This window comes from Pan troglodytes, chromosome 2, assembly GCF_028858775.2.
Source record: "Pan troglodytes isolate AG18354 chromosome 2, NHGRI_mPanTro3-v2.0_pri, whole genome shotgun sequence".
In the NCBI taxonomy this organism is placed as follows: Eukaryota; Metazoa; Chordata; class Mammalia; order Primates; family Hominidae; genus Pan; species Pan troglodytes.
In genome coordinates, this window is record NC_086015.1 from 59516277 (window position 1) to 59526798 (window position 10522).

Here is a 10522-nt window from a genome sequence, read left to right on the forward strand (position 1 = left end):
TTAAGGAGAGGGAATCCAAGGTTCTCAAAGCTCCCCCTGGGACATCTCCCCTTTACCTCCTGAGTCTCCATTCCTCTAACCTTCTCCTCTGTAAACCTTGACCACTTCCCGACCTGTGGGCATTTTACAGTCTTCGAATCTAACCTGAGATCTGCCCACCTGAGGAGGGTGTCTGAAAAAGAGCGTCTCCGCCCGGCAAATCGCCCCCAGGCTGCGTCCCTCCGCCCTTCCCCCTCTCCCTTGCTGTTCTGCCCAGTGGCCGCAGACTGAGATTCCCTGGCTGCGGGAGAGCATGTGCCTCCTAGGCAGACACTCCAGCCCCGCCCCGCGGGCAGGGATCTCCGGGACCCACCTTACGTGCAGCAGCTCCAAGAAGTGGCAGGATATGAGCTGACTATGAAAGGGGCTGCCAAAGGGCGCTCCCGAAGAATGGAGAAACTAGCATCCCAGTGTCCCAGAGTCCAAGGCAGTTCGTGTAGAGGATCCTATTCTATGAAGAAAAGGGCCGTTAACCTGGGAATTTCCTCCACACATACAGCCAGTCTAGAAATACTGGCTACCCAACCACAAACCTTTATTTTTTAATGGCTATTTTCTGAGTTATCTGGATAATCACCTGCTTCTCTCCAATTGCCTTTGCTTGTATAGACACAGCCCAAACAGTGCTATTTCCTGTTCTGCAGTCTTTCCTCTAGTGGAAGTCGGTGTTGGTTAGTGGTTAAGAGTGCCAGCTGTGGAATCTGGAGTTCCAGTCCCTGCCCTGCCACTTTCCAGCTGTCACACCTTGTCTAGCCTCTCAGCCAGCACTTCAGAACCCTCTTACACACAACAACAGCAACAACAGCAGCAAGCAGAAATTTCATGATCTACCTTGCAGAAATGCATTGAGAATGAAATGAGATGAGCTTGAAAATCAGGGCAGTACTGAGAATGAAACATGATATCTAGGAATGCTCTTAGTATGGGTCAGGCACTTACCTGGCACTCAATGCCTGCTCTTCTAGAAAAAAAGCAGCTCTGAAAACAGAGGTTTTCAAACTCCTGTGGTGGTAAAACTGGACCTCACATGACAAGACATAATCTTGATTTATTCCACTTGCTAGGAATACTCTTCACTGAATGAATACAAATGCATTTGGTTACTGGGTATTTCCCCAGACCTCACTGGGCTGCTTGCAAATTAATAGCAATATGCCCCATTTTATTTTCCCAAAATTTCCAACAAAACCGTCTAGTCCCAAGGACTTCAGATAAAGAGTTGTGAGTTTTATCTGATAATATTAATAATGAGTGTGCTGAGATTATGCCCCAGGAGCAATAAGCTTCATGTCAGCAGGACCACATCTGCGTTTTTCATGGCTGGAACCCCAGTCCTCAGAACAGTGCCTGGCACTTAGTAGGTGCTTAGAAGTAACAACCACACGAATGGGCGAATGGATGAAAGAATTATTTCAGAGGACAGTGTTAAGGAGAACCAACTTGAAATCCCTTTTGACCCTTCAATAGTGGGTAGGGGTGGGGACTGCCTTAGAAAGCCAGGCTCAGTTGTAAGCACCAGTCCCATGATGGTGTTGATTGGTTTGGCTGGGAAATGAGCAGACAGTTGGAAGGAGAGAAACCAATGCCTCTCCATCTGTGAGGGTTCATGTTCGACAGACCTCCAGTTTGTGGAACTTCATGTTTCCCCTTGCAAACCGTGTGTACATTTGGGTGTGTGCCTCAGATTGAGTCATCCGAAGATATACTGGCAAGGCATCACCACACTCTGCTCATTAAAAATGCTTCTGAATCTGTGGAACAAATAAATCAATATTTTTGGCTGCTCTCCCAACCGGATTATTCACAAAGCAGAGTGCAAGATAAGGAATTTATGAACGACTGCATCCCTGTGCCGCCTTTCCCAGCAGGGGAAAGCAGGGCCTGGGTTGTCATTCTGGGAAAATCTACCCCCCTTTTATGCCCAGCAAATAATATTTTATGGCCCTGGGTTTATGGTGGTGTTTTAATGATCTGCTGTAGAAAGCGGTTTTCTCTCCAGTCACTAGAATTTGTCAAGAAAGCCTGGAGGCCATAAAAGAGGGATGGGCCCCAGGGGCAAACAGGCTCCATCTTCTGAAATAAACTAATAAAGAGCCCCAAGATGTTTACTCCTTCACCTCAGAGTCAAGACCAGCAGGGCTGTGTGAGCAGGGCCACAGATGGAGCCCTAAAGAAGACAAAGAGGCCGGAAAGGGGTCGGGGGCTTCCTCACAACCACATGGCCACAGTCAAAGTAATACCATCACTTTGTGCTGCCACTGGCCTGTGGGGAGCAAAGGCTCCCTTGAAATTAGAGGACATTTTTGGATTCTGGGTTGACTCCAGGAGGCTCTTTGAGACTCTCAAGCTCTCCTTGCACTGATCACTCACTATGCCCTCCTAACTTATGTGTTATATGCCAATTATCCCAGCACCATTTGTTGAATAGGGTGTCCTTTCCTTATATAACACTTATGTGTTATGTGTTATATGTCATATTGACTATGACCATTTCATAGTCAATGGTGCTTTGGGGGGGGGGCACTAAATGGATGCTTTAATTTTGTTTCATTTTAGGGAACCTGTGGGTCAGATGGATGTGAGTCTGAATCCCAGCTCTGCCTCTTGCTGACTGAGTGACCCTGTAGTGGTCACCTACCCTTTTGAGCCTCAATTTTCTCACCTCTACAGTGGAGATAGGAAACAAATATATTAGGATTGTTCTCATAATTGAGATAATGTACAAAAGACCTTGGTCCAGCTCTGCCTATGGAGATAGCTTGATGAATGGCAACTACTGTGATTATTTCTGCACTGTAAATGTCTGTTCCTGGGTCCCCTGGTGGAATCTGGAGAAAAACGAGGAGCCTGAGGAGAGTAGAGGTAGGGGCTGGGAAGAGGAGAGAAATGTGGCAATTATAGGATCACCGGCCATGCCTATATGACAGAATTCAACAAAGATGGGGCAGGTATGTGTTGAGATAATAATCAGTAATAAACAATCATAATAATTGCTGGCAACACTTACTGAGCTCCATGTGCCAGATGCTAGCCCTGTCTAAACTCTTTACATTCATTGCCTTGTTTCATCCTCACTACTTTGTGAGATAGATCGTATTATTATCTGCATTGTGGAGAAAAGGAAGGTTCAAAGAGGTCCTGATTTTGATAAAACCAAGCTGTTTAAGGAGTTGCGAATCCTGACAGCTTCTGATTTCACTCCACTGAACACCAGACGTGCACACAACCAGATTCAACCACGTTAGGAACGCCTGATTCAAGCTCAGCTCAACGGAGCTGTCAAAGATTTGTTCTTATTTCATTAACTGGCTGGCTTTGACGTCTCTGCTTTTGCCCCGCCACCATCAAGAACGACACCATCCATACTCAGCAATTCACCTTGAATTCTTACCTTGTATTGGGCAGTGCCCTGGGAATTCCCTTCTCTCTGGAAAGAGCTTGTTATCCCCGAAGGAATGAATGAGGGCCTGAGGGCTGTCTCTCCCCAGTGCTGCTCAGGTCATGTCACATCTCTGCTTAAAGCCCTTCAGAGGCTCCCCAGAGTTTATCAGATAAAATCGAAACAAGTTAACCTGGACTTCAGGATAGCTTCATCCACATGCATCCTTTGTACTTATTCTTCCCTCTGCCTGCAACGCTGTCCCTTCTGACCAGTCACCCTCACTCCCTTTAAGTCACCTCCTCATTGTACACATCAGTCTCAAAGAAGCTGCTGTCTTTTCCCCATGATTCTCTACTCCCTTACTTTGTCTGATTGTCTTATCCTGATCTAAAATTATTTTATTTACAAGTATATTTGTTTACTTGTCTGTCTTGTTTTCTCTCAATAGAATATAAGCTCCAGGAGGGCCAGGACCTGGTTGGCCTTGTTCATAGTTGTGACACAAACCCCTACTGACTCACACAGAGAACGTGTTCTAAATAAGTGAATGAAGGAATGATCTTACCTGTGGCCATGCCACTGCTAAGCAAAAGTTTGAACCCTGGTAATCTGATTTTAAATATAAGGGACTTAATCACCACACTTTATCTATAAATAAAAACAAAACTATTTTTTAGAAGATATCTCTCTGGTTTCCCATATGGGTCCCCACTTTTTCCCTTGGCCTTACCCATATAAGGCTTCCCTTAGTGGGAAGAGTTTAATAAGAGAAATAGTTTTCGTCTGAAGAAAGACGGTATCCCATTTACTCTCCCCTTTTGTCATATGTTTCTTCTGAAAAGTTGTTTGCTCCTAAGTGGCATGTCTTATGAATGGCAGCTGGTATGTTCAGTCCTTTGACACAGCTCAGCATTTTCCATTGCGTATTCTACGTGGCCCGCTGATCATCTACATGCTGGGTTTAGAAGAATATAGATTAACCGGTTCTGGGGAATACAAGTCCCTTAACTTACATGGAAGAAGCAGACTTTTTTATCAAAGAGATAGGAGAAAATGCTGGGTTTGTATTTTGTTTTATTTTATTTATTTATTTTTGGAATTGTCAATATTATATGTCTAAATCTGTGGCATAGGGCTTTGGAAATCTGATTTGACTATTCTCAATAATTACTTTTGTTCTTAAACAACTCAAACATGGCCATACTCCTGCGTATGTATTAATAAAAGCAGGTTTTTAAACTGCTCAGCTAAGTCCATTCTCCGGAAGGGAAATCTAGAAAAGTGGAGTGTTTTCAAAGTTTTCACATTCAGCATGCTGTGAAAACAGATGGCAGAAGTATAAGAGCTCATTAGAAAGCAGCCAGCTAATGCTCAAGTTTGGTCCAAACTGGATTCAAACATATTAGGTTGGTACAAAAGTAATTGTGGTTTTTGCCATTACTTTTTTTTTTTTTTTTGATAGTCTCACTCTTGTCTCCCAGGCTGGAGTGCAGTGGTGCGATCTTAGCTCACTGCAACCTCTGCCCCCCGGGTTCAAGTGATTCTCCTGCCTCAGCCTCCCAAGTAGCTGGGATTAAAAGCACCTGCCACCACGCCTGGCTAATTTCTGCATTTTTAGTACAGACAGCGTTTCGCCATGTTGGCCAGGCTGGTCTTGAACTCTTGACCTCATGATCCACCCACCTTGGCCTCCCAAAGTGCCGGGATTACAGGTGTGAGCCATGGCACCAGACCGCCATTACTTTTAATGGCAAAATTAAATAGACCAAATTCATCCCTTCCAGATAAGAAGCAACAAACAGTCCTCCTTTCATGGCCACCTGGAAAGCCTACCTGGGGACACATTTGGACAAGTGTTAGACTTTGGCCAAAGAATAAAAGTGCATCCTCAAATCTCAAGACTACCACATAACATAATTTTTAAAAATTTTTCTATAAATAAAATTGATTTATTTTTAATTGACAAAAATTGTACATACATCTGGTGTACAACACGATGTTTTGAAACATGTATACTTTGTGAAAAGCCTAAATCAAGCTAATTATTATAACATATCCATTACCTCACATACTTAACATTCTTTTGTGATGAGCACATCGAAAATTTGTAGTCTTAGCAATTTTCAAGTACACAATACCTTGTTATTAACTATAGTCACCATATTATACAATAGATCTTTTGAACTTATTTCTCCTATCTAACTGAAAATTTGCATCATTTGACCAACATCTCCTTAGACCTCGTCCCTCTCCCTACTTTGGCAACCACCATTCTACTCTTGGCCTCTGTAAGTTCAACTTTTTTAGATTTTGTATGTGAGTGAGATCATGCAGCATTTGCCTCTCTGTGCCTGGCTTATTTTACTTAGCATAATCTCCTCTAGGTTCATTCATGTTGTCTCAAATGATAAGATTTTCTTCTTTTTTAAGACTGAATAGTATTCCATTGTGTATCTATGCCACATTTGCGTTATCAATTCACCCATTGATGAACACTTAAGTTGATTCCATATCTCCATATTCATTGTAATAAATAGTGCTGCAATGAACATTTGGGAGTGCAGGTACCTTTTTAATATACTGACCTCATTTCCTTTGAATATATACTTAGAAGTGGAATTACTGGATCATATGGTAGTTTTTAATTTTTAGCTTTCTAAGGAACCTCCATGCTGTTTTTCATAATGGCTGTATTAATTTACATTCCCACTGATAAATGTTACACAATTTTTAATATTAAACCAATGGTGAGAAAAATGGCAAGAGAGCTACACAATAGTTCAACATTTCTAAGTGAAAAGGACAGAGTTTAGTCATTTAGTAAGTCACTTGGTATTCCTGACATCAAGCTGTACACAAAACATCCAGGAAGCTGACTGCATTTTTTAACTTTTCAAGAATTTTCTGAAAAGTTAGAACATAGAAATTTTACATTTTTTGAATTTTAACATGTTACCCTAATATGTTTTTTTCATTGTAAATATCCCCAATCCCCTTAAAAGGTACCTGATGTAATTCTAAACAGCAGAATTAAATCCCAAGTCCTTTTAATTTTGTATACTTTGCTGCTATAATCATCAATGGTGAGTAAAATGACTCTGTTATGACTTCCCCAAAATCTCTCAATGAATCAGTGAAGTTTGGATAAAAGCTTCTTTGCTCCACTCAGTTTAATCTTCAGTTCAGTGATCTATATGTGTCCATTAAGGTCAAATGACAATTCATTGGCTTTGAAAAATATCAGAAATATTCCCAGGGCAAAAGATCCCCATGTCATTGAATGTATTTAAGGTAAGTGGTTTTGACTTAAGCAAAGATTTCTACTTAACCCAGGAGAAAAGCAGTCACTCTTTGGAAATACCACAGAATTCAGGAAAGTGAAGTGAATAATAGCAAAGGATTAAATTTACCTATTCCGGCAGGTACATATATCTACTGAGTATATACAGGAACGCGATGGCTCCACTCACGTGTCATTTGTGGACAACCCTCTTCTGCTCAACCCAGGAGCATGATCCTCCCCCTGTGGCCCTCAGTCCTTAGTCATGCAGCTATGTCATAACAGAGATTAGTGGGAACATAAGCGCCTTCCCTCTCTTGTTCAGCATGCATGCTCCATTCAAGGAGGTTTGAAAATCTCTCTTTGCTATTTGAAAATGGGATTCCATCCAGAGGATATCAACATCTATTTCAAAATTTGCCAACAGAAAATAAAAGCAAATCATAAATTTAGAGAGTCAGTTTATTGGGACTGAATTATAGCTACAAAAAATAAATCGAAGAGTAGCTTAAAGCTTATGGGAAGTAAGGGCCATAGACATGACTGATACGCTATGCATTCATTCATTCATCCCGTTGTTTGCTCTTTCAACAAATATTTACGGGTCACCTACTGTAGATCATCAACCATTCATTTAACAAGCATTTACGGCCCACCCATTCATTCATTTGTCGAATTAGTATTGTACATGCCAGATCACACCGGTTTGTCCATTTTAATCAACAGATAATTACTGAGCACTTGCTGAGTGTCAGACTTGAACAGGATCTAGAAGACAGTCCCAAATGCATGGGTGAGGTGGGAGCCTCCTAAATATGTTTGTAAACATATCCTGGATGTTACTGTTGCATGGGCTGTCATTAGGCCTGTGGCCTCTTAGCTCAGTAGTCCTGGAACAGGGCTAAAGGGCTGAAAGCCCAAGTTCAACATTAGCGATTCCTCCTTGTGCTGGCTGGCTAACCCTAGAAGTCTGTCCAAAGGGGGTCCAGCAAGCAAGTGAGTCACTCACCATTAGGAGACAAACACTCTGCAGTGGCCGTTTCATTGGCAGGGCTTCCAAGCACTGTCATCCACAGATGAGGCACTTTGGACTCTGGCTGGTTTGAGACAGGGAGAACTTAGAACTAAAACAGTCTCTTGTTTACAATCCCCACTACCCCACAGCAAATACAATTTTCTTCTACTTCTCTTCAAATGCACTCCCTCTACTCTGTGCTGAGCATTTTACATACATAATATCATTGAGCCTGACTGGAATATTAGTAATGCATATTAATATTCCAGTGTTACAGATGAGGAGAGTAAGCTCCAAAAGATGAAGCAACTTGCCCAAGGTCACATAGGCAGAATTTAAATGAGCCCTGTAAATCAAAAGCTGTGATTCCTGCAAAGAGCAAAAACAGAGGGGAGCAGTAGAAAAATATGAGGAGAGATGGAGAGAGATAGAAGGGAAGAGCCAAGAGAGGTGGGAAGGATGGAAGAAAAGGATGGAGAAGGGAATTAGGAAGAAAGAAAGGTGCCAAGACAATTCTTCCAGAAGAGCAGTGAGAAAGAATTACATTTGTCCTCTACTTGTCATCTACAGAGGTTAAAATGAAATCCTGGCAGGATTTCAAATTACTGTATTCATGTTTAAGTCAAAATTGTATCCATTTGCCTGTTGTCATACATCTCATGAAGGGTTCACAAGGCCAAAATTAGGTGGCTTCTTTCTACTTGTTTTGTTTTGAACCCAGCAGTGCAGACTCATAATGGCACATTCTTCAGTTTGCTTCCAGGCGTCTTCCTTATGTGACAGCTATCACTGTTCATTATGGAGTTTTCACTTGAGCCTTAAGACCATGTTCATAACTTTGAACAGTGTCACCCATTCAGGGACTTGATTTCCAGGGGGATCATCAATTTCTTCCTTTTTGGAAAACTCATTAGATTATCTACTATGTATGTGCCAGGAATTATGCTAATCAGTGGGGATGGTGAACTAAATGAACTGCAGCTCCCACTCTCAAGGACTCACAATAAAGCAGAGTATCCAGGCCTGTACAATAAGGATGATGAGAGTAACACTGATTAATGCTACACAATGAGATACGTGGGAGACACGAGGCATAGAGGAAAAGCAGACACACTACTGAAGAAAGAACACAAAGGATTATGACAGCTACGGAGACAGAGCACCTAGTCGGAACACCTGTCCAGCATCAATTCTTTCTTCTGCTGTTAAGAGCACCTTTGACTCTCCTCTGAGGACTCACCTATACTCTCCTTCCAGGACAGATGATTTGGTGGGGCTAGCTCCACCCCCTAACTTAAGGTAGGGGCATGTGACTCAGGTCGGGCCCATCAGAAGAGTCATGTGACACAGACTAGATTAACAGAGATAGTCTCAGGATTTTTTTTTTCCCAATAGAGACATAGGGGAGCCAACTTTCCTTTGAAATTTTTAACCTGTTTGGCTCTAAATGTGGAGTTTCTGGGTAAGGGTTGGGGGGCATCATATAACAAAAGCAACATTGAAAATGAAGGCAGTCTAGAAGTAAACAAAGCCCAGCAATGCCAAGAAAAATGAGACACTGGTCTTCTGACCTCGTTAGAGCCCTCAGGTCCAATTGTGCCTAAGGCCATTATCCTCCTTGTCTTCTTTCTCTATTTAGTGAAATGAAGGTTTATCCCTTGCAGTTGAAAGAGCTCTGACAATACAAAAATGCTTGGTTGTTTTAGGAAAATTAATGTTTAAGTAAAAAAGGCAAAGTCAGGTTTAGAGTTAAATGGAAGATACCTGTTCCCTGCTGGGATTTGGATAGCCTCACAGAGGTTACAGGAGTTTTGATCTTCTCTTGAGGCAGAATATCTTGTCGGGCTAGGAAGAAACCATGGGAAGTGAATGCTGATGAATTAATGGTGCAGAGTGGGAGGTGATTCCATGTGTGAGTAAAGCAAGTGGCTTGGGAGTACTTTGAGGACAAGTCCATGAATGCAAAGCGGGAAGACAGTAGGTGAGGAGTTTCTCTTAGAGACAGACCACTCTGAGGCTGACTGACAGAAGATGCAGCCTGTGACCTACACCTACACCTACAGGAGATCTGGCTTTGACATATTTGGGACTATCAGTGGAAAAGTCACCAACTGTCTTTGAAAAATACTCTTGATTTCCATGTTTTTTCTGATACTATTTCATTTGGAAACATAATTTAAATGGTTTAAGTAAACTAAATCCATTAGCGGTTGACTTTAAGTCTTAAAATCTAAATTTTCACAGGGGAGAAGAAAAGACCTTAGATGCCCTATGCCCATTAGAAATAAAATTTAAGGCCAGGCATGGTGGCTCACGCCTGTAATCCCAGCACTTTGGGAGGCCAAGGCAGGCAGATCATTTGAGGTCAGGAGTTCGAGACCAGCCTGGCTAACATTGTGAAACCCCATCTCTATTAAAAATACAAAAATTAGCTGCACTTGGTGGCGCGTGCCTGTAGTCCCAGCTACTTGGGAGGCTGAGGCAGGAGAATCAACTGAACCCAGGAGGCAGAGTCTGCAGTGAGCCGAGATAGAGCCACTGCACTCCAGCCTGGGCAACAGAACGAGACTCCATCTCAAAAAAAAAAAAAAAAAAAAAAAAAAAATTAAATTAAATTAAATTAACTAGATTTTTCCTGTGGATTCAGCAATTTATCCCACAGTAAATACTTACTGTAAGCCTCCTGTGTACCAGGCAGGGCCACAGAGTTGGGCGAAAATTAGATAAAATTTCTGCCCTTCTGGAAATGATAAAACAGGATTCACAGTGTTTACCATGAGTTTTTTTCTTAGTAAATGTCAGCTCT